Source organism: Canis lupus, chromosome 10, assembly GCF_048164855.1.
Source record: "Canis lupus baileyi chromosome 10, mCanLup2.hap1, whole genome shotgun sequence".
Taxonomy (NCBI): domain Eukaryota; kingdom Metazoa; phylum Chordata; class Mammalia; order Carnivora; family Canidae; genus Canis; species Canis lupus.
The window spans coordinates 44,904,083-44,929,833 of NC_132847.1; the positions used below are offsets into that span (position 1 = coordinate 44,904,083).

The 25,751-nt window shown below is 35.0% G+C and overlaps 1 long non-coding RNA gene across 9 annotated transcripts in view; it reads left to right on the plus strand.

Annotated features, from left to right (window-relative positions):
• The window catches only part of LOC140641541 (uncharacterized), a 218,957-nt gene that overhangs the window by 68,671 nt on the left and 124,535 nt on the right, over nucleotides 1–25,751 (plus strand). For 3 of the 9 annotated variants that reach the window (XR_012038085.1, XR_012038079.1, XR_012038080.1), the window contains exon 3: nucleotides 12,880–13,000. The exons of the other annotated variants lie outside the window; for them this stretch is intronic. This is a non-coding gene — a long non-coding RNA (uncharacterized lncRNA). The remainder of the gene's footprint in view (nucleotides 1–12,879; nucleotides 13,001–25,751) is intronic. 9 annotated transcript variants of the gene reach the window in all.

Here is a 25,751-nt window from a genome sequence, read left to right on the forward strand (position 1 = left end):
GGCTTAGAGCAATGAGAAGAAGTAGGGATATTATTAAAATTTATTGAGCACCAGGCATATTTTTAGAAGCTTTACCTATACAAATTTTCACAAACACTTTGGGGATTAATATTCCTATGCTATGGTTAAAGAAGGCTTTTACAGATGAAGAAATTCACCCCTTACTTAAAAAAAATGGTTAAGTCTTAAATATGAACCTAGATCTCCTTTGCTCCTAACATTGCTTTCTTTCTACACAGATGTAGTGGCTTTTGTGTATACATACACACACACACATTTTTTTTTTATTGGTGTTCAATTTACTAACATACAGAATAACCCCCAGTGCCCGTCACCCATTCACTCCCACCCCCCGCCCTCCTCCCCTTCCAACACCCCTAGTTCGTTTCCCAGAGTTAGCAGTCTTTACGTTCTGTCTCCCTTTCTGATATTTCCCACACATTTCTTCCCCCTTCCCTTATATTCCCTTTCACTATTATTTATATTCCCCAAATGAATGAGAACATATAATGTTTGTCCTTCTCCGACTGGCTTACTTCACTCAGCATAATACCCTCCAGTTCCATCCACGTTGAAGCAAATGGTGGGTATTTGTCATTTCTAATAGCTGAGTAATATTCCATTGTATACATAAACCACATCTTCTTTATCCATTCGTCTTTCGTTGGACACCGAGGCTCCTTCCACAGTTTGGCTATCGTGGCCTTTGCTGCTATAAACATCGGGGTGCAGGTGTCCCGGCGTTTCATTGCATTTGTCTCTTTGGGGTAAATCCCCAACAGTGCAATTGCTGGGTCGTAGGGCAGGTCTATTTTTAACTGTTTGAGGAACCTCCACACAGTTTTCCAGAGTGGCTGCACCAGTTCACATTCCCACCAACAGTGTAAGAGGGTTCCCTTTTCTCCGCATCCTCTCCAACATTGGTTGTTTCCTGCCTTGTTAATTTTCCCCATTCTCACTGGTGTGAGGTGGTATCTCATTGTGGTTTTGATTTGTATTTCCCTGATGGCAAGTGATGCAGAGCATTTTCTCATGTGCATGTTGGCCATGTCTATGTCTTCCTCTGTGAGATTTCTGTTCATGTCTTTTGCCCATTTCATGATTGGATTGTTTGTTTCTTTGGTGTTGAGTTTGATAAGTTCTTTCTAGATCTTGGAAACTAGCCCTTTATCTGATATGTCATTTGCAAATATCTTCTCCCATTCTGTAGGTTGTCTTTGAGTTTTGTTGACTGTATCCTTTGCTGTGCAAAAGCTTCTTATCTTGATGAAGTCCCAATAGTTCATTTTTGCTTTTGTTTCTTTTGCCTTCGTGGATGTATCTTGCAAGAAGTTACTATGGCCGAGTTCAAAAAGGGTGTTGCCTGTGTTCTTCTCTAGGATTTTGATGGAATCTTGTCTCACATTTAGATCTTTCATCCATTTTGAGTTTATCTTTGTGTATGGTGAAAGAGAGTGGTCTAGTTTCATTCTTCTGCATGTGGATGTCCAATTTTCCCAGCACCATTTATTGAAGAGACTGTCTTTCTTCCAATGGATAGTCTTTCCTCCTTTATCGAACACACATTTTTTTTAATGACTAACTTGTACTCTTCAGAAGAAAGGATAATTTAGTTATTTTTATAATTTCCTTTGCATATTTGAGGACGTACCTAGTGAAATCTAGAATATATATATATATATATATATATATATACACACACACACACATATATATATTTCCATCCATATAGTGATCATCTTCTACCAAGTATTATACCTTGTATGTTCTCAAATTCATCTATCAATTTTCCACTTGAAATTTACTTACCATATTTGAGAGAGAGCTGCACAAGCATGGTAGAGAACAGAGGGAGAAGTAGACTCCATTCTGAACTGGGAACCTAATGTGGGGCTCGATCCCAGGACCCCGAGATCGAGACCTGAACTGAAGGCAGATGTTTAACCATCTGAGCCACCCAGGCACCCTTTAAATAAAATTCTTTAAGAATTAAGTCATCTGATTTTCATATTCCAAATAATAAGCACATAAATGTTTTCTTTTAGTCTGGTGAGCCCAAATGTAATATATTAAGAAGAAAAAACATAAGTAACTTCTGAAAACATATGTACTTAAGTACATTTACGGATGTAATAAAGTAAATGAATACATCATAAACTCTTATTGTTTGGCTTTAATTTTTATCTATCCTGGCATGATTTTAGAAGGTTCTAGATAGGGGAAAAACACAAAAAATTGATACAAGTTGTAAGGCAAGTAGGAAAAGTAGCTTTATTTTTTTTTAAGATTTTATTTATTTATTTGAGAGTGAGTGAGAGAAGAGAGAGGAAGGGCAGAGGGAGAGGGTAAAGCAGACCCCCCACTGAGCAGGGAGCCCCATGTGGGACTTGACCCCAGGACTCCAAAGGCAGAAGATTAACTGCTAAATGGACTGAGCCATCCAGATGCCCTAGAAAAGTAGCTTTAATACATGAATTTCAAATCCAAATTTAGTTACAAAATTAATCTGAGTTTCTTTAGACTAAACTATCACTTTGTGACTAATTTTTTGGACTGGGTTGTTTTCTTATTGAGTTTTGAATAGTCTTTAGATACTCTACATATAAGCCTTTTATCAAATATGTAATGCAATTATTTTTACTGTGTTTGTGCCTTGTCTTTTCCTTCTTTTAATAGTGTCCTTGCCTGAGGTCTAGTTTATCATGTTTTAATGGAACATGGTTCAAGAGTCCTATTTTTTTAAAGATTTTATTTATTTTTTCACGAGAGACACAGAGAGAGAGAGAGAGAAAAAGAAAGAGAGAGAGAGAGGAGGCAGAGACATAGGCAGAGGGCAAAACAGGTTCCCTGTAAGAGCCCACCGTGGGACTTGATCCCAGACCCTGGGATCACGCCCTGAGTCAAAGGCAGATGCTCAACCGCTGAACCACCCAGGTGTCCCAGGAGTCCTATTTAAGAAGTCTTTGACAAGGGTCCCAAAGATTTTCTCCTATGTCCTCTTAAGAATAGTTTCAAAATTTCAGCTTTAAACTTTGGACTATAATCTAATTTGAGGTATTTTTTTTTCTGTATTTTGTGAGTTACAGATAAAAACTATTATTTTACAAAGTAGGCATCTGACTGTTTCAGTGGCATTTGCTGAAAAGATAAACATTTGAACCATTTGCACTTTACACTTTGGCAAAAATCAATTGACCATATACATACAAGTCTATTTCTAGACTCTATTATGTTCCATTGATTTGTTTGTCTGTCTTGATGCCAACCATGTTATTTTGACCTTTGTAGCTTGTCAGTTTAAGTCTTCTAACTTAGTTCTCTTTTCAAAGTTGTTTTGGCTCTTTTAGACCTTTTGCATTTCCATATACATTTTATGATAACCTTGTCAATTTCAACAAAAATTACTGGTATTTTGATATTGTGTTGAAGCTGTAGATCAATTTGGGGAAAATTGACAGGTAAACAATACTGCCTTCTGATTCAGGAATACATGATGTTATGTACATTTATTTGGATCTTTTAAAGATTTCTAAGTGATATTTAAAATTTTCAGATCTGGCAGATTTATTCCTGAATATTTTATATTTGCATATTATTGTAAATTGTATTTAAAAATAGCAGTTCTCACTGTTCATTGCTAGTAACAGAAGTATAATTAACATTTATCAATGTTTTTGTTTGTTTGTAGAGTCCATTAGAATTTCCATATAGACAATCATATTGTTTGTAAATAAAGACAGTTCTAATTCAATCTGAATGATTTTTATTTCTTTTTTCTTGCCTTGTTGCACTAGCTAGGATGTTCACTATGATGTTGCATAAGAGTGAGGACAGTGGGCATTCTTGCTTTTTTTTCCTGACCTTTAAGGGAAAACAATTCAATTTTCTCAAGTAAGTACATTGTGAGATCTTTTTATTTTCATAGTTTTCCCTTATCAGGTGGATTTATTTGCTTTCTCCTCTGTTTCCTGATTTTTTAAATCAGTTATGGATGTTGGAAAATATCAATTTTTTTCCTCCATCTATTGGAAAGATTATATGATTTTTCTCTTTTAGTTTAATGTGATGAATTAAAAGTTACATATTTTTTGGTGGTTTCTGTTTGCTAATTTTTATTTGGACTGTTTGCATTTTTATTCATAGATATTGATCTCTGATTTTCTTTCTTGTAATATCTTTGTGTGACTTTGTTATAGGATAAGTTTTATCTCATTGAGTGACTTGGGAATTTTTCATTCCCTTAAGTTTGCAGAAACAGTGTGAATGTAATTGATGTTATTTTTCCCTTAAAAGCTTGTTGGAATTCACTAGTGAAGCTGTATAGGCCTGAAATATTTTTTGTGTGTGAGGTTTTTAAGAACAAATTCAAAATTTTCAAATAGACATGGGATTATTCAATTGATCTATTTCTTCTTGAGTGAGCTCTGGTAGTTTTAGTAATTCAGTGCATTTCTTCATTTCCTCTATTCATGTTGAAATTATTAGTATCAAATTGTTGGTACTATTCTTTTAATATTACTTCCATATCTATAGCATCTCCAGTGATATTATCTCATTCATTACTGGTTTTTATATTTTATGTCTTTTTAATTTTCTAATTATTCCAGCTAAAGGTTTATTGATTTTTTGAAATTCTAAACAACCAGTTTTTGATATAATTTCTTTATTATTTTCCTATTTTATTGATTTTTCATTCTGATCTTTATCTTTTTTTCTTCTGGTTACTTTGGATTTAATTTGCTCTTTTTATGGTATATCTACATCTTGATCAACACTTGTTATTATCAGTTATTATGATTTGTTATCTTTTTGAGGATAGCAGCCATTGTGGATGTGAAGTGGTATCTTGAAGTTTTGATGTGCATTTCACTTAAGGCAAAAGATAGACTTTTATTATGCTTCTAATCTTTTCTCACAATATCTGTTAGTATGTTTGTCAGGATTCAAACCCTTCAAATGGCAATAAATACATTATTTTTTCTAACTGCCTCTATCACTTATAAGCATGATAATGCTTATGATAAAGCATTGCCATCAATGCTAATGATAAATTTGCCATGATAAAAAATTAAAATTGCCATCGATAATAGTCAACACTTCTTAAACACTTATTGAGGTATAGGCTTTTTAGAGATCTCACTCAGTGCTCACATAATCTCATGGATGAAGAAAACTATGTTAAATGAGCTTTAACAATGTGGAACAGAAGTTGTCAAACTACTGCTTATAGGCCAAATCCATCCCACTCTGCTTCTCAGTGTCTTCATGCTAAGAACATTTATTATATTTTAAAGTGTTACTTAAAGGAAACAAGAATATGAGACAGAGACTGATGGCTTAGAAGCTTAAAATATTTAATATATGGCCCTTTACAGAAAAAGTTTGCTAACTTATAATAACACACGTATGGTTCAAAATAAAGTTCACCAATACTGGAATATGAAGTTTACCACTCTCAGTGTATGCTTTACCCTTGAATCACACAAGGGTGGGAACACTGGTCCTCTTCACAGTGAAAAATCTCTGTGTAACTTGACTCCCCCCCAAATTAACTACTAATAACCTACTGTTACCAGAAGTCTTATCAATAACATAGTCAATTAACACATGTTTATATGTATTAGATACTGTATTATTATAATAAAGTAAGGTAGAGAAAAGAAAATGTTACTAAGAAAATAAGAGAAAATACTTAACAGTGCTATACTGTATTTATTAAAAAATTCAGTATTAGTGGACCCTCTCAGTTTAAACTTCTGTTGTTCAAGAGTCAATTTATAGACTAATGGTCTCCAGTTTATCTCACTTAGTAAAAGAGCAGGGGAAAAAAAAACAAACACAATAGTCTCTCTCTATATTTTTTAAAGTTAAATTGTGCTGGATAATATGTGCTTAATATAAATCCTATGACTCAATGTACAAGATAGAAGGAAATTTGAAGGGACACCGGGGTGGCTCAGCAGTTCAGCATTAACCTTTGGCTCAGGGCATGATCCCGGAGTCCCAGGATGAAGCACTGCAAGGGGCTCTCTGCATGGAGCCTGCTTCTCTTCCCTCTTCCTATGTCCCTGCCTCTCTCTCTGTCTCTCATGAATAAATACATAAAATCCTAAAAAAAAAAGAAAAAAGAAAAAAAGGAAATTTGAACACAATTCCTTGAACATACATGAGGAAAAAGAAAACTATAGTTGTATAAGATATGGATAGAATGTGAATATATTCTGGGGACTGGTGCATGCTTTTACTTCTCCATAGTACCTAAGGAGGCTGCATTTCTATAGATTAGATACACTCACCCAGAAAGATAAAGAAAAGTTACTAGGTAGTACATGATACAGGAAGACAGACTAGCGTACGATAAGATTTTATAGTAGAAAATAAAATCACCAATCTGAGGGTATGGATTATTTGAGTGCAATAGGAGAGTTGGATAAACTGTATAAACCCAGTCTGACATTATAAACCAAGGACCAACTCTAAATATTGACAAAGCAAGACTCACAAATCAAGGTACCCATTTTTTTTTGTTGTTGTAAGAGCCATTTTATATATCCTCTATGCCATCTAGAAATCTGAGTTAATTATCATGGTAGACATTCTCCTGTGATGATCAGGACTGGTACATATTTTATATTTATCCTTTTATCTATCCTTCCTATTTCCTCTGCCTTTCTTTAAAGAATCAACAGTTCTATCAAGTCCTCATTGATAAACACATAGTATCTTCATCTTTTTTTCTTTTTATTTGATGCTATTTTTTCTAAATAATGCTTACCAATTGGAACTCATATCCAAAAATATGAATTTTGAATTCTTAGTAACGTTATTTACTTTTTATGGAACAGCCATATTTTATGGAAATTACATGTGAAACTGAAATTATAGCCCATTTTAAAGAAGGCTTTAGTTGGTGCTATACCCTTTATCATGTGGCTTGAAATTTTATCATTTTAATTTCTTAAAACAAATTAAATCTATTACATTTTCATCAGAATGAAACAACCTTAAATATAAACAATTTAAAAAATCACAGTGTCTCTGATCAGGCTGAAACATGAATGCTTGCAAGAATCTCAGTATTCTACACTGTCTTTCACTGATGGCTATGCTAACACAATTATAATATTTTATATTTCAGAGTGGCAATGTAACCGATCCCAAAGGACACATTAAACCTTTTTATTCATATCCCTCTGTGCACTGCTAGGTCATATCAGTTCCTTTCTAGAATATCCTCTAATTTAATTTTTCTTTGAATAATTGTTTACTAGATCAAATCTATCTTTCTCCCCCCGCCCCCCCCAAATCCTTTTGACCTTTACAGAAGACTGGACTTAAAACTGAACATTATGCCAATGGAAATGATAAGATTTGTCCTAAGACTTCAGAAATTTGCTTTGAGATAGTGGTATATTAGCGGATATTCACAAGTTCTTTTCTTATACAAGTAATATTTTTAGTAAAATAATGTAATGTTCTTTAAGTATTATTTGTGAGATTTCTTTAAAAAGTACATTATTTTTGTTAATTCTGAGTACAGTTGTACAGTTTTTCTCTCTAGCTAGGAATTATATATTAACTTATTTTATCTTCTTTTGTTACCTTAGGCATTCTATAATTCCTGGGTTTAAATTTGAGATAAAATAGTGTGTAATGAAATAGACTAGTGTTCCTTTTTAAAGTATAGGGACAAAATTATATAGATAGTTGAATCAGGTACATTGTCATGTCTTCAATCACCCATTTCATCTTTGCATACTAAAATCATAAACACCCTTTGGTCATGTTGAAACTATAATATTACCAAAAAAATTGACTTTGGCTATCCAGTATTTTCTTTACTCTGTTATTTAAATTTCCTTTATAATTTGCTGCTTTCTTATGTCTTCAAATTTACTTCATTTACTTTTTAATAAGCTTTATATTTCTTCAAAAATGGTCTACATATTTTCTCTGAAACTGATTAACTCACTGATATTTATGTATTTGGTGTTTTTTAAAGATTTTATTTATTTATTCATGAGAAACACAGAGAGAGAGAGAGGCAGAGACACAGAGAAGCAGGCTCCATGCAGGGAGCCTGATGTAGGACTTGATCCCAGGACTCCAGGACCATGCCCTGGGCTGAAGGCAGGCACTAAACTGCTAAGCCATTCAGGGATCTCCCTTGTTTTGTTATTAAAATGCCTTCCCGACTCCTTGCTCATTAAAGTCTTATCTTCCCCCTAAAACCCACATTGTATCTGTTCTATGAAGTCAACAGTAATAATCTGACTTACCTATTTCCTAAACAAATTCTAACACATGTATTCTTAAAAGCCATTGATTTCAAGTTTTCATAAAACAAAACAAAATCTTCTGGCACTTACACTATTGTGTGCAACTCACTGTATTTGTCTTGGGGCTCTTCCACCTAGATGGAAGGTTCAAGGATGAGGAAAAAGATTTGTATCTGTTTATATCTCTATTGCCTGTCACATTGTGGATTCTGAATATACATTGTTGTATTTTAACATTGATCACTTATTTTTAGTTATAATTAATATTTGTGTAAGAATTAAATTACAGGGAAGTGAACATACGAAAAAACAGAAATGAAAGCATCCGAATTAATGATTGGGGCCAAAGGGAGAGTAGAGATTAAGCTGGCAGAAACAATGTGGGTACTAAGACCAGATATGTGAGTCACTTTACTTCTGTTTTGATTAAAGACTTTTTTGTACCACCCCACCTCAACAATCACATTTTCTTTCTTTTTTTTTTTTTAATTTTTATTTATTTATGATAGTTACACAGAGAGAGAGAGAGAGAGAGGCGCAGAGACATAGGCAGAGGGAGAAGCAGGCTCCATGCACCGGGAGCCCGACGTGGGATTCGATCCTGGGTCTCCAGGATCGCGCCCTGAGCCAAAGGCAGGCGCCAAACCGCTGCGCCACCCAGGGATCCCAACAATCACATTTTCAATAGTATCTTTTGCTCAAGAGTTTCTACTGGTGCCCAGGGCTTTTGTCCTATTCTCAACAAAGTAGAGTGATCTCGTCTAACACAAGTCAGATCATTTCACCTCTGTCTTAAACTGGTTTTCCATTTTACTCAGAATAAAAGCAGAAGTACTTAGTATGAAGTATGTATGAGTCAGAGTATTTTAATTTTTTTTTTTTTTTTTTTTTTTGATAGTCGCAGAGAGAGAGAGAGAGGCAGAGACACAGGCAGAGGGAGAAGCAGGCTCCATGCACTGGGAGCCCGATGTGGGATTCGATCCCGGGTCTCCAGGATCACGCCCTGGGCCAAAGGCAGGCGCCAAACCGCTGTGCCACCCAGGGATCCCTGAGTCAGAGTATTTTATAAGCAGTAACAAATAATTCAGAATATTAATGATTTGAACAACCAAAGTTCGTTTCTACTTTCTGCTGTGTTTTTCTTTTGGAGGTCTTGAGTTCTGCCTTTCACAAGCATCCAGAGACAAAGACTGTGGAACAGTCATCATCTCAAATATGCTTGTCACTGTGCTGAGTCACACATCATATTTTGATCGCAACTCTTTGACCATGACTTTTCTTAATCGTTGCCCTGAAGTATGGGGAACAAGACATAGAAATTTATTTGAAAGAGTACATGAGAAGGGCAAAATCACGATCCATTAAGGCCTTATATGGTAACCTCACTCTTATATTTGCATTACTATTCTAATCTGTCATTTTCCCTTTACTTGATTTTAATCCTGCCACAATAGCCTTCTTGCTGTTACCTGAACACCCCAGGCATGTTCTTATTGTTACCTTATCCTGAAATGCCTTCTCCCAAATATCTTCATGGTCAGCTCCCTCACTTTCCTCAGGTCTTCATTCAAATGCAGCTGTCTTAATGAGTACTTACCTTACCATGTCATCTAACAAAAATGCTTCCCCACCAAGCCATCAAGTTTTCCCCCTCCCTTTTTGGCCCTTATCCTTATATAATATATTGTCAATATCTCCATGAAAGTTAAATTTAATTAAGAACATGGATTTTAGTTTGTTTTGCTCTATATTTGTCTATAGGACATTGCCTAGCCATGATAAATACTTAATAAATATTTGTTGCATGCATTTTAAGTAAAAACTTATGAACAATTAAGCCTCTTACTGCAATTATAACTATAATAACATATTCAGGATTAGAATTATTTGTTAATAGCTACTACATAATGTCTATTATATACAAACATTTAACTAGGTGCTTTCTGATGTATTAGCCCATTTTGCTTCATAATAATCCTAGAAAGCAAACACAATTATCCCCCCTCTCCTTACAAATGTGTAAACAAGTGATAAGAATTAGTGTGCTTAAGGTCACACAGGAATAGAAATCTAAGATATCTCAACCCAGTAGTTTTCACTTAATCTTTGTTTTAATTAAAGAATTCTCACCAAATACCTAGGAGTCTAAGAAGGGCATTGCACTAGTAATGACAGAAGATAGGAAACTTAGTAACCAGGTGATTTTCAAGTCATGAAACTCATGCAAATAAATTAATGTTCATATTTCAATATCTTTGTATAAGATAGCAGTAGTCCTCAATCCTAAATGAACATTAGAATCCTAATGGAGAATGATGAAAGTCCATTCCCACTCCCAGAAATTTTGATTCAAACTCCCCGAGGTAATTCCAATTTGCAGCCAGTGTTGAGAACCATTGAGTTAAAGGATTAATTACTGAGCCACTGCTGCTGCTCCTGCTGGTGGTAGTGGTGGTGGTGCTGCTGTTGCTGAGGATTTATGGATACCAGTTGTCAAAATGAGGAGTGTCTACCCATGGATGAAACTAGGTTAGATTACATACACTTGCCCATTTGTTCCACTGACCAAAGAATACAATGATGTAAGCAATAGTGTATTAAAGTATTACACTTATTTTCTGACATCTTTCTCATCAATCTTCTGTGGCTGTCTTATGTTTTGATTTTGGTAAAAACTGACAAAGTTGTTGAAGAGAGAAGAATTATGTCAGCTACTCTTTAATTTCCTTTTTGTGTTGTCAGATTGTTATGGTTGACAGAAGCCCAAAAATTTGAATAAATCATTGTTTTATCTGAGATTATTTATATGTCTCTTTGCATACCTAGTTCTAATCCTTTAAGGAAGCCTAGTTTGAGGAATTGTTGTAAACATATTTTTGTTATTGAATTGGTGGAATTCTGTCCTCATTGGTGTAGATGCTAATTTTCAACTAATAATGAAATGATATCCCTCTTACTAAGGTACTAGAAAGGTTTTGTGTCTCCTTAGGATGGTCAAAATCATGAGAGGATAGTCATTCTCCAATTTTTCCCTTAATTAACAATTACAGGTTTTCAAATGAGTGTTTGGTTCCACCTGCGACAATCAGTTTAATCTTTGGTTATTATCTCAATTATGCTAAAATGAATTAGAATGTCCACTATAGCATCTAATTCTTGATTTTTCTCCTGGGGCATCTCCACAAAGTTGAGTTGCCTTAACTTTATTCAGACATTAAAATATTCATGATCCTGGTGGTGAAGAATGGCCCATTTTTTCAGTCCAGCTCATGAATTAATTCAATAGCTAGGCTTAGTAACCTAGAAGGTGTTGGCTTCTATTCCAGATAAATTATTGTGAGGAAAGAATACAAAAGATTTATTACAAATCATATGAATGATACAGCATCTTTATGGCATGCAGCTTGTAGTGTTAAAAAGCAGCAATTCTCTACCTCAGTTAATGCAATGTATATGCTACTCAGTGTTTCTAAGGTTTCAAAATGCCTGCAGAACTGTCCCCAAAGAGATTTACTCTAGGATTCACTTCTAGAATATATGAGAAGGGGGGTAATTTTCATTTCCCATTATTTATGAACTAGCCTTGGTTTATCATTCAAGTTCTCTAACTTTGTTGATGTGTCTCAAACTCCTCACACTTTGTGCCTCAAATGCATACCTCAAAACACTATCCATCACACACACCATGCTCCAGCAAAACAAAGAACTTTTTTGAAGAGCTTGCTTTATTTGAACTGTGTTCTCTTTCTGGTATTATCATTTCTTCCTCCAAATGTGCTCTAAAGATCTAGATAGCACAGGCTAGTTTAACAGTCTATAGGACATGTTAATTTTGGATTCACATCGATCTGTTAATTTTACTTTTTTTCTTTAGGTAGTGTGGCATGACTTCTTTTGCACCAAGGAGCTGTAAGCCTTATAAGGGCACAAGATTCTAGAAGAGGATAGCCAGTATTCTCACTCTAGATCAAAAGAGGGCTCGTTTTCTGGGTTTGAGATAGCCTGTAAATTTCTTCAGTCGGTTGTTATTAACAGAGTAAAATGTTGGTTTGGCCATGTCAGGGCAGCTCCAGTTATTTCTTTGTGGGAAGGTTTTAGGGTCTTAGATTGTTTTTTGTATTCCTTACCATGTGCTCCGACATGTACTTACTAATTGATCTCTTAAAAGATTGATGCAGAGCTCCCGACATCTATATGATTCTTCTAGGCCATGGGAAAAATGGACACATGACTAGTGAAGGTTTGCTTGAAGCCCATATCTCCATGATATACTTCATTTCTACATGAATATTTTCAAACCTCAGCATGGAAGAAGAGAAAGAGTTCCAAAGCATCTCTTGAAGTCATTTAGATTTTCCTACATCCAGATTTCCAAAATAGCATGAAAAATATTGGGGATGGAATGAGAAGACAGTTTAATTACTGGCTCTATTACACATTAAATGGGCAGTGTTGAGAAACTAAAAATCTTGAACTTCAAATTTCTTTATCTCTCTTTCTCTTTCAAGGCTGAGTTAAATAGATTTTTGTGAATGGTTGTTGGAAATCTAAAAAACCCAGTATAAATTTATGTTGAGCATTCGTCCCTTTGCCCCTGCAGGTTCATAATCTGCCTTTCTTCACTCTGCTTGGTGCCTGAGGAGCTGAGCCCCATGGACCTTGCTTCAGCAAGATTCCATTACCTTCTGTCTTTCAGCTGGCCATTGGGAAACTTGTCAGAGGTAGGAGAGAGGGAGGATGAAGAAGTCACGGTGTGTTTTCCCCTGACTCCCTCCTCATCCAGGCTGCAGTTTCTTATTGATTCAGTGTCTGCTGTTTTTCTTTACCAATATCTACAACTTTTTTGGAGTATTCACTCTCCTGTACTCATAGGTACTGAGGGGCCCTAGTATCTCTTCCTTCTTGGCCCCTTCAGGCCCGGGAGTGGCATGGCTTTCTGCTATTGCTAGCCACAAGGCAATTCATAGTACTTTACTTAGCTTCCCCCTCCCTCGTATTTTCCAAAAGAGTCCCTTCAGTATACGCCCTTCCATTGTCTATTTTGAATGTGTCATGTTTCTTGCAATAATCTTAACTAGTAAAAATAACTGCATTTATTTTTGTTAATGTATGAATAATCAGATACTCTACACTCCAATATAAATCCACATATAGAAATTTATATTTTTCCTAAATTTTCTAAATAAACATACACACATAAAATCATTGCTAAATATATGGTTTTCCCTTTCCCAGAGCATATTTCCACTGTGAGTTTGAGGCCTACGTTAAATTTTAAGGCTACCTTATGAATTTATATTGAATTTTATTTAAACTTGTGATCTTATTTCTGCTAGTCTTGATTTTGAATTTTAACTACTGTTAGGTTAGCTTCAATGGTATCAAAAAATATGTAACTATTTGTATCAATAATATATTTGATCTACAGTTTTAATAAGTTTCTATATATATATAAATATATATATTTATGGAGAAATATCATATATATTTTGGATCATGAATATATCATGATCCAAAAAAGGTCTTTGGAAGTGATACTTCACTGTTTTCAAGAAATGCTTTTTCCATGAGAATGTGAGAAAGTTTAGGTCATTCTTCCTGAGAAAGTCTTGGCTATAAACGTTTGAGGATAGGATGCCTGGGTGGCTCAGTGATTGAGTGTCTGCCTCTGATGCAGGACATATCCCGGGTTCCTGGGATTGAGTCCTGCATCAGGCTGGCTCCCTGTGGGGAGCCTGCTTCTCCCTATGTCTCTGCCTTTCTCTCTGTGTCTCTCATGAATACATAAATGAAATCTTAAAAAAAAAGTTTGAAGACGTTTGTCCTTGAGGTTCACATGCAGTAAATTCTGTAATGGGTCCATCATGCCCATATACACCTCAGCTTACCAGCTCTGAATCCACTCTTGCCAGTCAAGTGTGGTGTTTGCAGACTTGCATTATTCAAGTAACACAGACCTTATATCGTTTTTTAATACTGAGGTATTTGCAAACATTACTGTAACCAGTGACTAGAGTTACATATTGTAGAAACAATGTTGTCACTCAGCTGAATACCACTGCTCTTAAAGCTCAGCCAATGGTCATTCAGGCACAGTGCAAGTAGAAGTCACTGTTTCAGGAAAATTTATGAGAGCATCAGAGTTTACTGGGTTCTATGAGCAAATTAAGTCTTTACTTCATCAGTCACATGTCAACTTCCTTAGCTCCATTCTGAGACAGTATAAAGACTAGCTTCTTCATTGCAATTTACCTCAATCCACAGTTATCTTATTGTTACCTTATTGTTCCAAGGTGGAGACCTTGGAAAACAATAAAAGATAGAGGTCACGAGGTCACTCCAATACTTCTCTATGGCCAGGTTTTGACTCAGCTATACAGGGGACATGGCAATAAGATATGTATATATAATAGACATATATAACAATGTGTGTATATATATATGTAATTCCTCCCTGATATTTTCTCCCTATTTTTTTTTAATTTTTTTTTTTTATTTATTTATGATAGTCACAGAGAGACAGAGAGAGGCAGAGACGCAGGCAGAGGGAGAAGCAGGCTCCATGCACCGGGAGCCCGACGTGGGATTTGATCCCGGGTCTCCAGGATCACGCCCTGGGCCAAAGGCAGGCGCCAAACCGCTGCGCCACCCAGGGATCCCATTTTCTCCCTATTTTATACCATATCACTCTGCATTTACTCACAATATTAAATGCACTTATATTACCCATGGGTCCTTGGGCTCTCTAAACAACAGAAAATGTTTAGAGGTCAAATGGGAGTATCAGGCAAGGCTTTTATTTATCCAGCAGAAGGGAGACAGTACAAAAGAAAGGGTCCTTCAGTCTTGCTTACCAAACAAAGGCCAGGGAAAGTTTTAAAGAGGCAAAGGTGGGAAAGGAGTCCTGTCTAAGCATATAGAGGTGGGGGAAGACTCAGAAAATTGGGTGCACAGGCACAGTGGACAGAATGTGCTTCGGGCATTGCAGGTCAATTAGCATGTTAAATCTCCACCCCTTGAGCTTGATTTTTAGTATTATAATGAGGGAAAGTGTAGGTGAAAGATTAGCACTGGGATCCTCCTTGGTGCAGACTTGCTTGGTTAGGTCTTTGTCAATCTTCCTAATAGAATCCTTCCTTTAGTAAGCATCCTGCTTCCACATTCTTGCAAAACCTGCTACTCAAGAGGTCAAGGGTTTCCATGGTCAGGGAACTCTGGGTTTCTAGGTCAGGGGAGTGGGGACCCAAGCCTGGTCCCTGCTCTGTCCAGCTTAATTGAGATAAAACCAGTCTTCTTGGAGAAGACTAATCTTTGGTTTTAAACTTATTATCTCAGTTATTGTCAAACACTAAAGTGAAGGTTCAAATGTGTGATGATATGTTTCTTACCTCTTGGTGTGGGATATATTTTTATTAAGATTAGCTGCATTAAATTACTTACCTGGAGAATAAAGAGAGGCAGCTCATATGTCTAAACTCTTGATAGATTTTAACTTCATGAGATTTATAATTAATGTCAGTGACATCAATGGTATTTGAAGTTCATTGAATCCTCAACTAGGTGATACTCATTATTTTCTTTTTGAGCACCTACTCAATATAAGCCTTTGTTGGTTTGATAGAGTTGCATTTGGTGTGATATTTTGAAAAGTGTAAGAGAAAGGTTGAATCCTTCCAAAATTGTGTTTGCATAACAATTCTCACACTTCCTGGTTAGCATTAGATTGAATAAATGTTATATTGACTTTAAATTTGTATTTAAAAATGAGAAGCTAGTAATATTTAAAATAGATAGCTGTGAACAGTTAGTCAACAAAAGTTTTAGTTTCCCCACTTCTATCCTCCTCTTTCACTTTTCCTTTATAGTGAGTTGGAAAGAGATTTTAGTTCCTACTAGCAGTATAGGGAAAAGGTAACTTCTTTCCTTTTTTTTTTCTCCTTTAAAAAAATGGTGGTCAAATGATGTATATATAACATAAAACTTACCATCTTAACCATTTTAAGCACACAATTGAGTAGTGTTAACTACATTCACATTGCTGTGCAACTCTTTTCATCTTGCAAAACTTAAAATCTATAATCATTAAATAACGCCACCCCGTCTGCCTCCTGCCGCCCCACCCCAAGATTTCCTTTTGTAGTGTTGATTTTAATGATTGCAGCAAATTTAGTAAAAATCAAAGGTTTATTCCAAATTACTGTGTTTCATTCACATGAGTTATAATCACATTGACAGTGCACCTCCACTTTCCAGAACAATTTAAGAGATTTTACTTAAAGTTTATTTTTTTAACTGAACAATTTGATTATATATGTTATTGTATACCTATTATTATATATCTATTATACATTGAATATAAGGAAACTGACAAGTCAGAAAAGGAAATTATTTTTCTTAGGAGTTTCCTCAACCTTTGGTTTTAGAAAACATAGTGATTATGTCTGTAAACCATAGTAGCTAAGTACATAGGATCAGTGTTTAGGGTCTTTGCTACAGACAAGGCCATGTTTGATAATTGGAGACTTTGGGGCACTAAATCTTGCATTTTTGCCAGCTTTGTCCTGACTCCAGTCTTTGCTGAAAATATGAATTTTTTTACTTACATTTAAGGTAAACTTAAAGTAGTTTAATGCTTATTTCTAAAGTTCTAAATATATACCTAAATTTATTTCATGACTACCTTTGAATTCATTCCTAGCTTTTAATATATATGTGTTATAGGTTGAAAAAATAAGTAAATAAGTGACTTAGGAATATAGAGATAGCAATTCTTAAATATTATTTAAGTGCATTTTTAAATTTCAGAAACATTTGATTTGAGTAAGAAAGAACGTGCTTTATTTATTAGTCTATAATTTAGCTGTAAGGATTAAGCATGCTAATAAATGTAAAGCACTGAATGGGGCTTCTGGGTGGCTTAGTTGATTGAGCATTGGACTCTTGGTTTTGGCTCAGGTCGTGATCTCTGGATCATGAGACTGGGCGCTCTGCTCTCAGCAGGGAATCTGCTTGAGATCTTTCCCTCTGCCTCTCCTTCCCACTCACACACACTCTCTCTAAAATAAATAAATAAATCTTTTAAAAAATATGTAAATCAATGAAAGCAATGCCTGACACATAGAACATGCTAAAAATTGTTATATTGCCATTTTTGCTATTATTATCAATATTAACTGAGGGATTAAATTGAATGGACAAGTCTGATACTTACCAAAGTTTTAGCATTGGTACTCAAAGCTTAGAAGTACTTTTCTCCCCAGATACCTATTCTATAAAAATATGTGCCTAAAATCTATCTTACAGAAAGAAATGCTATGGACGACTAAGGTTCTTTAATTCTGCACATGCAAGGTATTTTCAAATCTAAAGCATTTTCTTTGCATAATCCTGAATTGTTGGACTTTCTTTTAGAATGCAGAAGCTGATCTATGAGCTTTTCAAATTTGAAAGATTTAAAAAAAAAAATTATTCCTCCTAAAATAAAATTACTATCTATGTAGCTAAAATAGTAAATCTTTGCTTTCTGTATATGGTATTTTCTATATTCATAACTCAACTAGGAGTGCTAGCTAATTTTTTTAAGAAAGGAGGAAGCATTATGTTCCTTCTTATTACTGCAAAAGTGTATTTGAGTGTAAAAGGAAAGTTACAGAGAATATTTAAAATCATCCTATTCAGTTTGGTCTGCTATAACATAATTCTGTGGACTGGGTGGCTTTAAAAAACAATTTATTCGTCAGAGTTTTAAAGGCTGGGAAGTTCAAGATCAGCGCTTTAGCAGATGTGTCTGCTGGGAGTACTGCTCCTGGTTTGCAGTAGGGTATGTTCTTAGATCCTCAAAGAGAGATGATGAGCTCTACTCTCTTCCTCCTCTTATGAGGGCATTGATACTCTCATAGCATAGCACATAACATATAGTAACATCCATTGTAGGTTAAAGTTTCAACATAAGAATTTTGGGGAGGCACAAACATGCTGTTCATGTGTTCTTATGTATTGAGCTTTTGCATCTCTCAGGGCACTTTTTAGAATTTATTTTACAGTAAATGTAAACTTTTTTCACACTGTGTTAGTTTATTTAGCTAATTCCAGTTGAATCCTACCACCCCTTTTAGTGTCATTGCATTTCACTCCCTAGGAATCTCCCTGGCTCCCTATATTATGATCTTTTACATTTGGAGGGATCACTAGGATGATGGCTATTACCGGCCAGGCCTATGTGGGTGTAAAGTCTAGTGGCTCTTCCACTTCTCTGATACTTTTGTAGCCTGGGAAGGAAAGTTTAATTATTACAGTGAACATGCACCAAAAAGGGATTCTCCTCTTCTCTGTGGAGCAAAGAGTCTTGGGTTTCCGTAGCTAGCAGAATTTTAGACCGTCATGCATTTCCTAGTGTTGAGCATATTTCTATTTTAGCAAAGAGCCCAGATTTCTGGCAATCAGAAATCAGGAAGGCAGTTTCTTTAGAAGTAATTTCTCTTTGATCCAGCATGCAATGAACCTTCCCCTATAAGCTTTTGAGTGTAGCAGAATCACTTGAGCATTTGATAAAACACAGATTGCTGGACTTTACCAGCAGAGTTCTTGATTTAGGTAGGGATTGGGAATTTGTATTGCTAGCAAGGTCTCAAATGAAGCTAATGCAGCTGGTTCAGTGTTCTCACTTAAGAAATGCAATCCTAAGGCAAGAAGAAGAAAATAATTTGACTATAAAAAGACTGTGTGGTGAGACATATGCCATATAAGAAGAAAAAAAAAGAAAAATGAATATCTCAATACATTATCATACCAAATTGTTTTGTAGGAATATAGGGAACATATTCACAGGATTTAAAGCCAGACAAAGAATAATTTAAATTATGGCATTGACGTGCACTTGGACAGTTAGCTCACAGAATCTTGATTTTTTAAATCTATTTAATATGACTAATACCAGCTTCTTTGTATATTGGTTGGAAGCATGCAGTAAGATTAGTGAAGCACCTGGCATATTTAACAAATGCCAATTACCCTTCTCACTTATATAGGTCTTTCTGAGATATCAGGGTGGAAAATGGAAACAGCAGTTTTTTTTGTTTTGTTTTGTTTTTGTGTTTTTTATCATTTATTTATTTATTATTTATTTATTTATTTATTTATTTATTTATTTATTTATTTTGAGTAAGACAAGCTTGAGTTCAAATTTATGCTCTATTACTGACTGGCAAATTGATATTGAGTGAATTACTTAACCTCGGAGCCTTAGGTTCCTCATCTCTAAAATGGTATTATGAGGATTAAATAAGAGACAGGTTTGGTAAAGGAGTCAGATTTATCTTGCCCAAGCAAGATACTCATCAACACTGTACTCTTCTCCTACCCCTAGCAGAGACAATGAATTTGTCAAAAACGTGTATTTCTTGCATAGAAGGAAACAAATCTGCTCTGGACTTATAGCTGTGATACTTGTCAACCAATTTGATGTTGGGGGATTTTCCTCAATCTGTAGTAGTTTTATGTAAAGTTTAGTAAAAAGTCATATTCATTTAAAAGAATATTTTTCCCATGAATTTCCGATATTAATGACATTGACTGAAATTAAAGTCTACCTCTAGAAAAGGCAAGTAAATCAAATCTCACCCACCTCAGAAATTGGTGTTGATTTTCTTTGTTACTTGTTTGGAAAATTTGATTTAGAGTTTTTGAAAAAGAATGAAGAATTTTAGGTCTCCTCAAGCACTGGATAAATTTCTTTTATATAATTTATTATGTATTATTGTAGTAATATTTACATAATATAAAATTTAACCATCTTTAAAGGTACTATCAGTGTTATTAATTACATTTACCATGTTGTGCGAACATAACCACCTAAAACTTAATGTGATGGGAAAAGAAAGAATCTAAAACTTTATTTTTTAAGTTTTTAAAGAGATTTTATTTATTTATTTATTCATGAGAGACACAGGGGAGAGAAACAGAGACACGAAGTCTCGATCCCGGGACTCCAGGATCACGCCCTAGGCTGAAGGCAGACACTGAACTGCTGAGGCACCCAGGGATCCTGAATCTAAAACTTTTAGAATTTGATATTGGAGTAGGGTGCCTGGATAGCTGTCATTGAAACATTTGACTCTTGCTTTTGGCTCAGATCATGATCTCAGGGTCCCATGATTGAGCCCTGCATGGGGCTCCACTCTGGTGTGGATCCTACTTACAATTCTCTCTCTCCTTCTCCCTCTGTTGGTCCCCACCTCTACATACTCTCTCTTGTGCTCCCCCCACCTCCCCGCCCTCCCCGAAAAGTTAATGTTGGAGAATATATTATTTTTGTCTCATGGCATCAGTGTTTTTTTTTTAATTTCTTTTAAAACAAAATGACTAGATATGAACTGTATAGGAAACATTGATAAGATTGATGATGTCTGCGCATACAAAAAAATCAGAAAAAAATTAAAAAGTAAGTTACAATCTCAAGAAAGTTATGGCAACTTACAGCTGATCAAGTTTTAGTATCCAGAGTATATGAAGACTTGTTTAAAACTGTTAGTAAAGGGGAAACATCACACCAAAATATTAGAAAAGTTATGAACAACAAGTCTATAGAATAGCAAATATAAATATTGAGTAAGCTTAGGAAGAAATGTTCAAACTTGTTAATCAGGCAAGTATAAATGAAAACCACAGCAGGGAATAGTTCATTGACAAAAATTAGAAAATAGAATGATACCAATTTTTGTCAAGGATGTAGAGAAGGGGAACTATTGTACAATGGTATAGAATCCAAAATCAGTAAAAATGTCTGAAAAAACTATTTTATTATGTAATAAATTTGGACATATATATACTTTAGATCCCTGTGATAGGAGGTGTCCTTGTTGGTAATAAAAACAATGCAAGCAACCCAACCACCTTTCAACAATCAACTGAATGGATAAATTATGATATATCATTACAAAAGACTATATACAATAAATACAGATCTCAAGACCATGAAGTTGAATGAAAATAGCAATAAGAAAATGGACAGTTCGATTCCATTTATAATAATATTCGAAAGAGAACCCATTGATATGTTGTGTATATGGTTAAAATTGACAGTCATAAAGAAAATCAAATGCATAATTACAACTGGAAATCAAGAGAGTAGTTATCTTCTGCTGGGATAAAGGGGGGAAACATCATTGAGGAGAAAAATCCATAGAGCTTGAAAGATATTGATAAAGTTCTAATTAGGGTATATGAGAATTCATTTGATTATCTAAACTTTGCAGGTGTACATTTATTGTGTCTTTAAAATTTTTGGAGAATCTCATTTATGAAGTATAAAAGTGAAAACAGAAAAGATTTGAAAATATATACATGCCAGTGGGCTTTATTGTAGTAAAGAAATTAATTTTAAATTGTGTTTCTGGCATCTAACTAATATTTCTGTCTTGGGGCTGGAATATGAAAGATAGACTATCACATCTCGGCTTCCTCCCTCACCTTCCAACATCCTGCTCATCCTGATGGATTACCTGTAGCACCTCCCTTCTTGTGGAAACTGGAATAATCAGTTTATTTCCTTTGAATAGCAGTTCATCATTTTCATTGATTTTCTTTCAGCGGGTAAAATATTCTTTGATTTCTTATGTCGCTTCACTTTTCTCTTTAAACTATCCATCTCTTCTCCAGCCTCATAACCTCTGGGGGCTCCTGTTCTCCTTCTGCTTGTCTGACTGAGGTGGATTTCCTTCTGAAACTGCTGAGGCATTTTTTTTCTTCATCACCCCAACTACACGTGTGTATTCTACTTTATCAATATCTGCTGTAATTTTGATGTAGTTGAACCTCCCTTTCTTCCTTGTTCCAGTCTGTCATGGCAAGCAACATACACAAAAGATATATACAATAGGCAATTTTCTTGCTGGACTACTATGGGCAGGGACTTGGGCTTTGATAGTAAGTATTTATGCTGTTAGTGCCAGGAAGATTTAAGAGAGCATTATTCTGAGAACATCAAGCCCTGTATTGCACTTCTATTTCAGAGAGAATTGTTGGACAGAAACATGGAAACTTTACTGGCAAAAAATATCCTATTTCCCACCAACGAGGTTAAACGATCCCTGTGATTGCTAATAATCCACATGAGTAATATATATTATGACTTTCTTTTATGCCAGCCACTGTGCTGTGCTAATTATCCCATTTCATCAATGTAAGAGTTTTGATCTGATGATCGTAGGCAAAAGTCCAAATTGAAATTGAAGAAAAAAACAGAAAGGAAGAAAATTAAAGGGAGAAGAAAAGAGTAGAACAAGGGAAAGATTGTGAAAAGAGAGAAATGAGTCCCTTTCGGTATTTCTTATGTTATATGTAATTTATACAATCCAGTCTGGAAGTATAATTCTGAATTAGATAGAGTGGGAGGAACATTTGAATTCATTGTTCTCTCTAAGGATAATGTACTTCCACATGCCATGATTTTCTCATCTGCTCCAAGAAAGCTAAGAAATCAACATCACATAAAAAGGGTTACTGATGAATTTTTTATTTATTTTAATTACTTGTGTATTTTTACAGGTGAATTTTTAAATTGGATACTCAGATCAAAAAGCCTAGAACAAATACCCCAAATTTGTAATTTTCTTTTTTTAATAAAATAAATTTCTTCTTAATTGTCATTAAAAAAGTCAAGAAATGCATAAAAATATGAACCTGTAATTATACTATAAGTGATAATATAATATGCATAAAATATTGGTTTCTGCATTACACTGGGGTTCATAGTAATATGTCTAAATATTTTTATTTTACCAAATACTTAATATTTTACTAATTACTTAAGATGCTTATGTTATTTATTTATTATTGTTTTTTAAAGATTTTTATTTATTTATTCTTGAGAGACAGAGAGGCAGAGACAAAGACAGAGGGAGAAGCAGGCTCCATGAAGGACCCCGATGTGGGATTTGATCCTGTGTCTTTAGCATCGCACTCTGGGCCAAAGGCAGGCGCCAAACCAATGAGCCACCCAGGCATCCCTGCTTATGCTTTTTAAAGTAACGTAAATATTTATAGATACACATATATTATGTAGCTGTGTAATTTTTGCTGCATAATATAAACGTGGATATAACAAAACTTTAATTTTTTTCCTGAAGAATTCTAATCTATTGTCATGAACAATGCTGAAGTAAAATCTTGCATATATGGGATCCCTGGGTGGCGCAGCAGTTTGGCGCCTGCCTTTGGCCCAGGGCGCGATCCTGGAGACCCGGGATCGAATCCCACATCGGGCTCCCGGTGCATGGAGCCTGCTTCTCCCTCTGCCTGTGTCTCTGCCTCTCTCTCTCTCTCTCTCTCTGTGACTATCATAAATAAATAAAAATTAAAAAAATTAAAAAAAAATCTTGCATATATGATATCTGCACTCTTTTTCATAATTTTCTACATATATTTCTAAAAGAAGAATTGCTAGAATCAATGCTTATATACTTTCAATATATTTTTCTAAATGGCCTCCTAGAAATTTAGCATCAATTTAAGTGCTCCTTGACAGTTTCTGAATGGTTGTTTTCACATCCTTAACAATAGTGGATCATTTTAATCTTTTAACCTTGGTGATCTGATAAATACAATAGTAGCTATTTTGTATTTTAGCTAACTTACTCAAATGATATCAAAGTTTAACATTTGTCTCAAGTGGGATTCCTTGGAAATAGACTTGCATGCAGGAATCCTACTGGGGAGTGCCCACAGAAATAACTCTAAGATATTGGGTAGATCTAGATGGAGAGAGTTGAATTTCAAAGTGCTTGAAAGATGCAATTATGACTCCCCAGTCTGAAGAGGAACCAAGATTGCCTTTTTGAGTTTTCCTGAATGAGATATGCACTCATTCAAAATGTCTGTATATTCCCCCTTACTGAATGTGTATGAAACAAGTCAATGACTGTTGGTCCTTTTGGGAAAAGAATGTGGAGTCTCTATTATATACACTTGTTGAAGTGGTGGGGTTATTTTTTTCTGTGGACTGTCCTCTACTTCAATCAATGGGGTTCTGGCCCAGTTTCAAAATCTGTTCAAGGATTGTATTTGTTTTGGGATGACTGCCTTACTCTCCCAACTGCCTGTCCTAGGTTTCTTTTGATTTGAGTAGTACCTTACTTGATGCCCAACAGTCTTGCCCCTAAGAGCACTAAGTTCTCAAAGTTATCTTCATAGGTTTCTGAAGAGCAGGCTTATGGATATCGTTCAAAACTTGCTATTCATTTATGATATCTGGGCTCACCTTTCTTCTAAGAGCTCAGCAATACTACCCGTCCTATATTTCCTAGGTTTTATCATCCCCACTGTCACTGAGCCAAAATTTTCATATTCAAGTTCTTTCATGAATTTTCCTTAACTAAGTCCCTTAACCTCTTTAAATTATAGATTTCTCTTTTGCAAAATAAGAAAAAAATGAATTGTTTTCTTCCAACCTCACGCTCTTGTTTCCAAGGTAAAATGAATAAAAATGTGTGAATATATTTCATGAAACTGTAGTCCTAAGCAAGTGTAACATAGTATTTTTATTTCTCATTACAAAATCATGCAGTGCCTCAAAATACCCTGTTTTAAAACATTGGAAAATCACTGCATCTTCTACCATAGTTGAAACATTGCAAGGGTTAACTGTTAAAAACTCACATCCATAACAAGATTTTTCTTTTAGCCACAGTTATAGAATATAAACCTAAAAACACTACAGGCTGAAATACCTAAAATATGAGGTGGAATCAAAGAACAAGTTAGGACACAATTGGGTAAAAGAGATCGTTTGACTGAAAGAGCATTTCTGGGATACTAGAGATGGCTACTTACGGAATCATTCTGAGAGATAAGCATACTCCATATGTTATGTCCAGAGTGAAGTGTCCTCTTCTGTTTTGTGATTCAGAGGTCTAATGGAAGAAGCACCACACTCTTCCTCTGGCTCAACTATTGCATACATTCTCTGGAGTAGAATTTAACTTGGCAATTATGTTACTGCTGTTGAACTTTTGATTATTTTTAATGAGTATTTTCAGTATCGTAAGACTCAAATGATTAATATTCCATATATAACAACAAAAGTGTTTCACTGAAGCAAAGTTAAATTTTTGAAAATAAAACCTTCAATCTCAAGGTGCCTGGGTGGCTCAGTTGGTTATACATCCAACTCCTGATTTAGGCTTAGATCATGATTCTGGGTTTGTGAGATGGAACCCAACACTCAGCATAGAACCTGCTTGAGAGTCTCTCTCACTCTACCCTTACCCCTGTTTGCTTCTAGTTCTTTTTTTCAATAAGTAAAATCTTTCAAACAAACAACAAAACCCCTTCAATCTCATCATGATAAGCCTAAAAGAGCAGAGAGCTTTACAATAAGAATATTTTTTTAGGATGCTCAACAATATTTTTCTATCACAAATGTTTTTCTGCTTTTTATATTACTTCAAACAGGAAAATTAAAAAAAATACTGTATT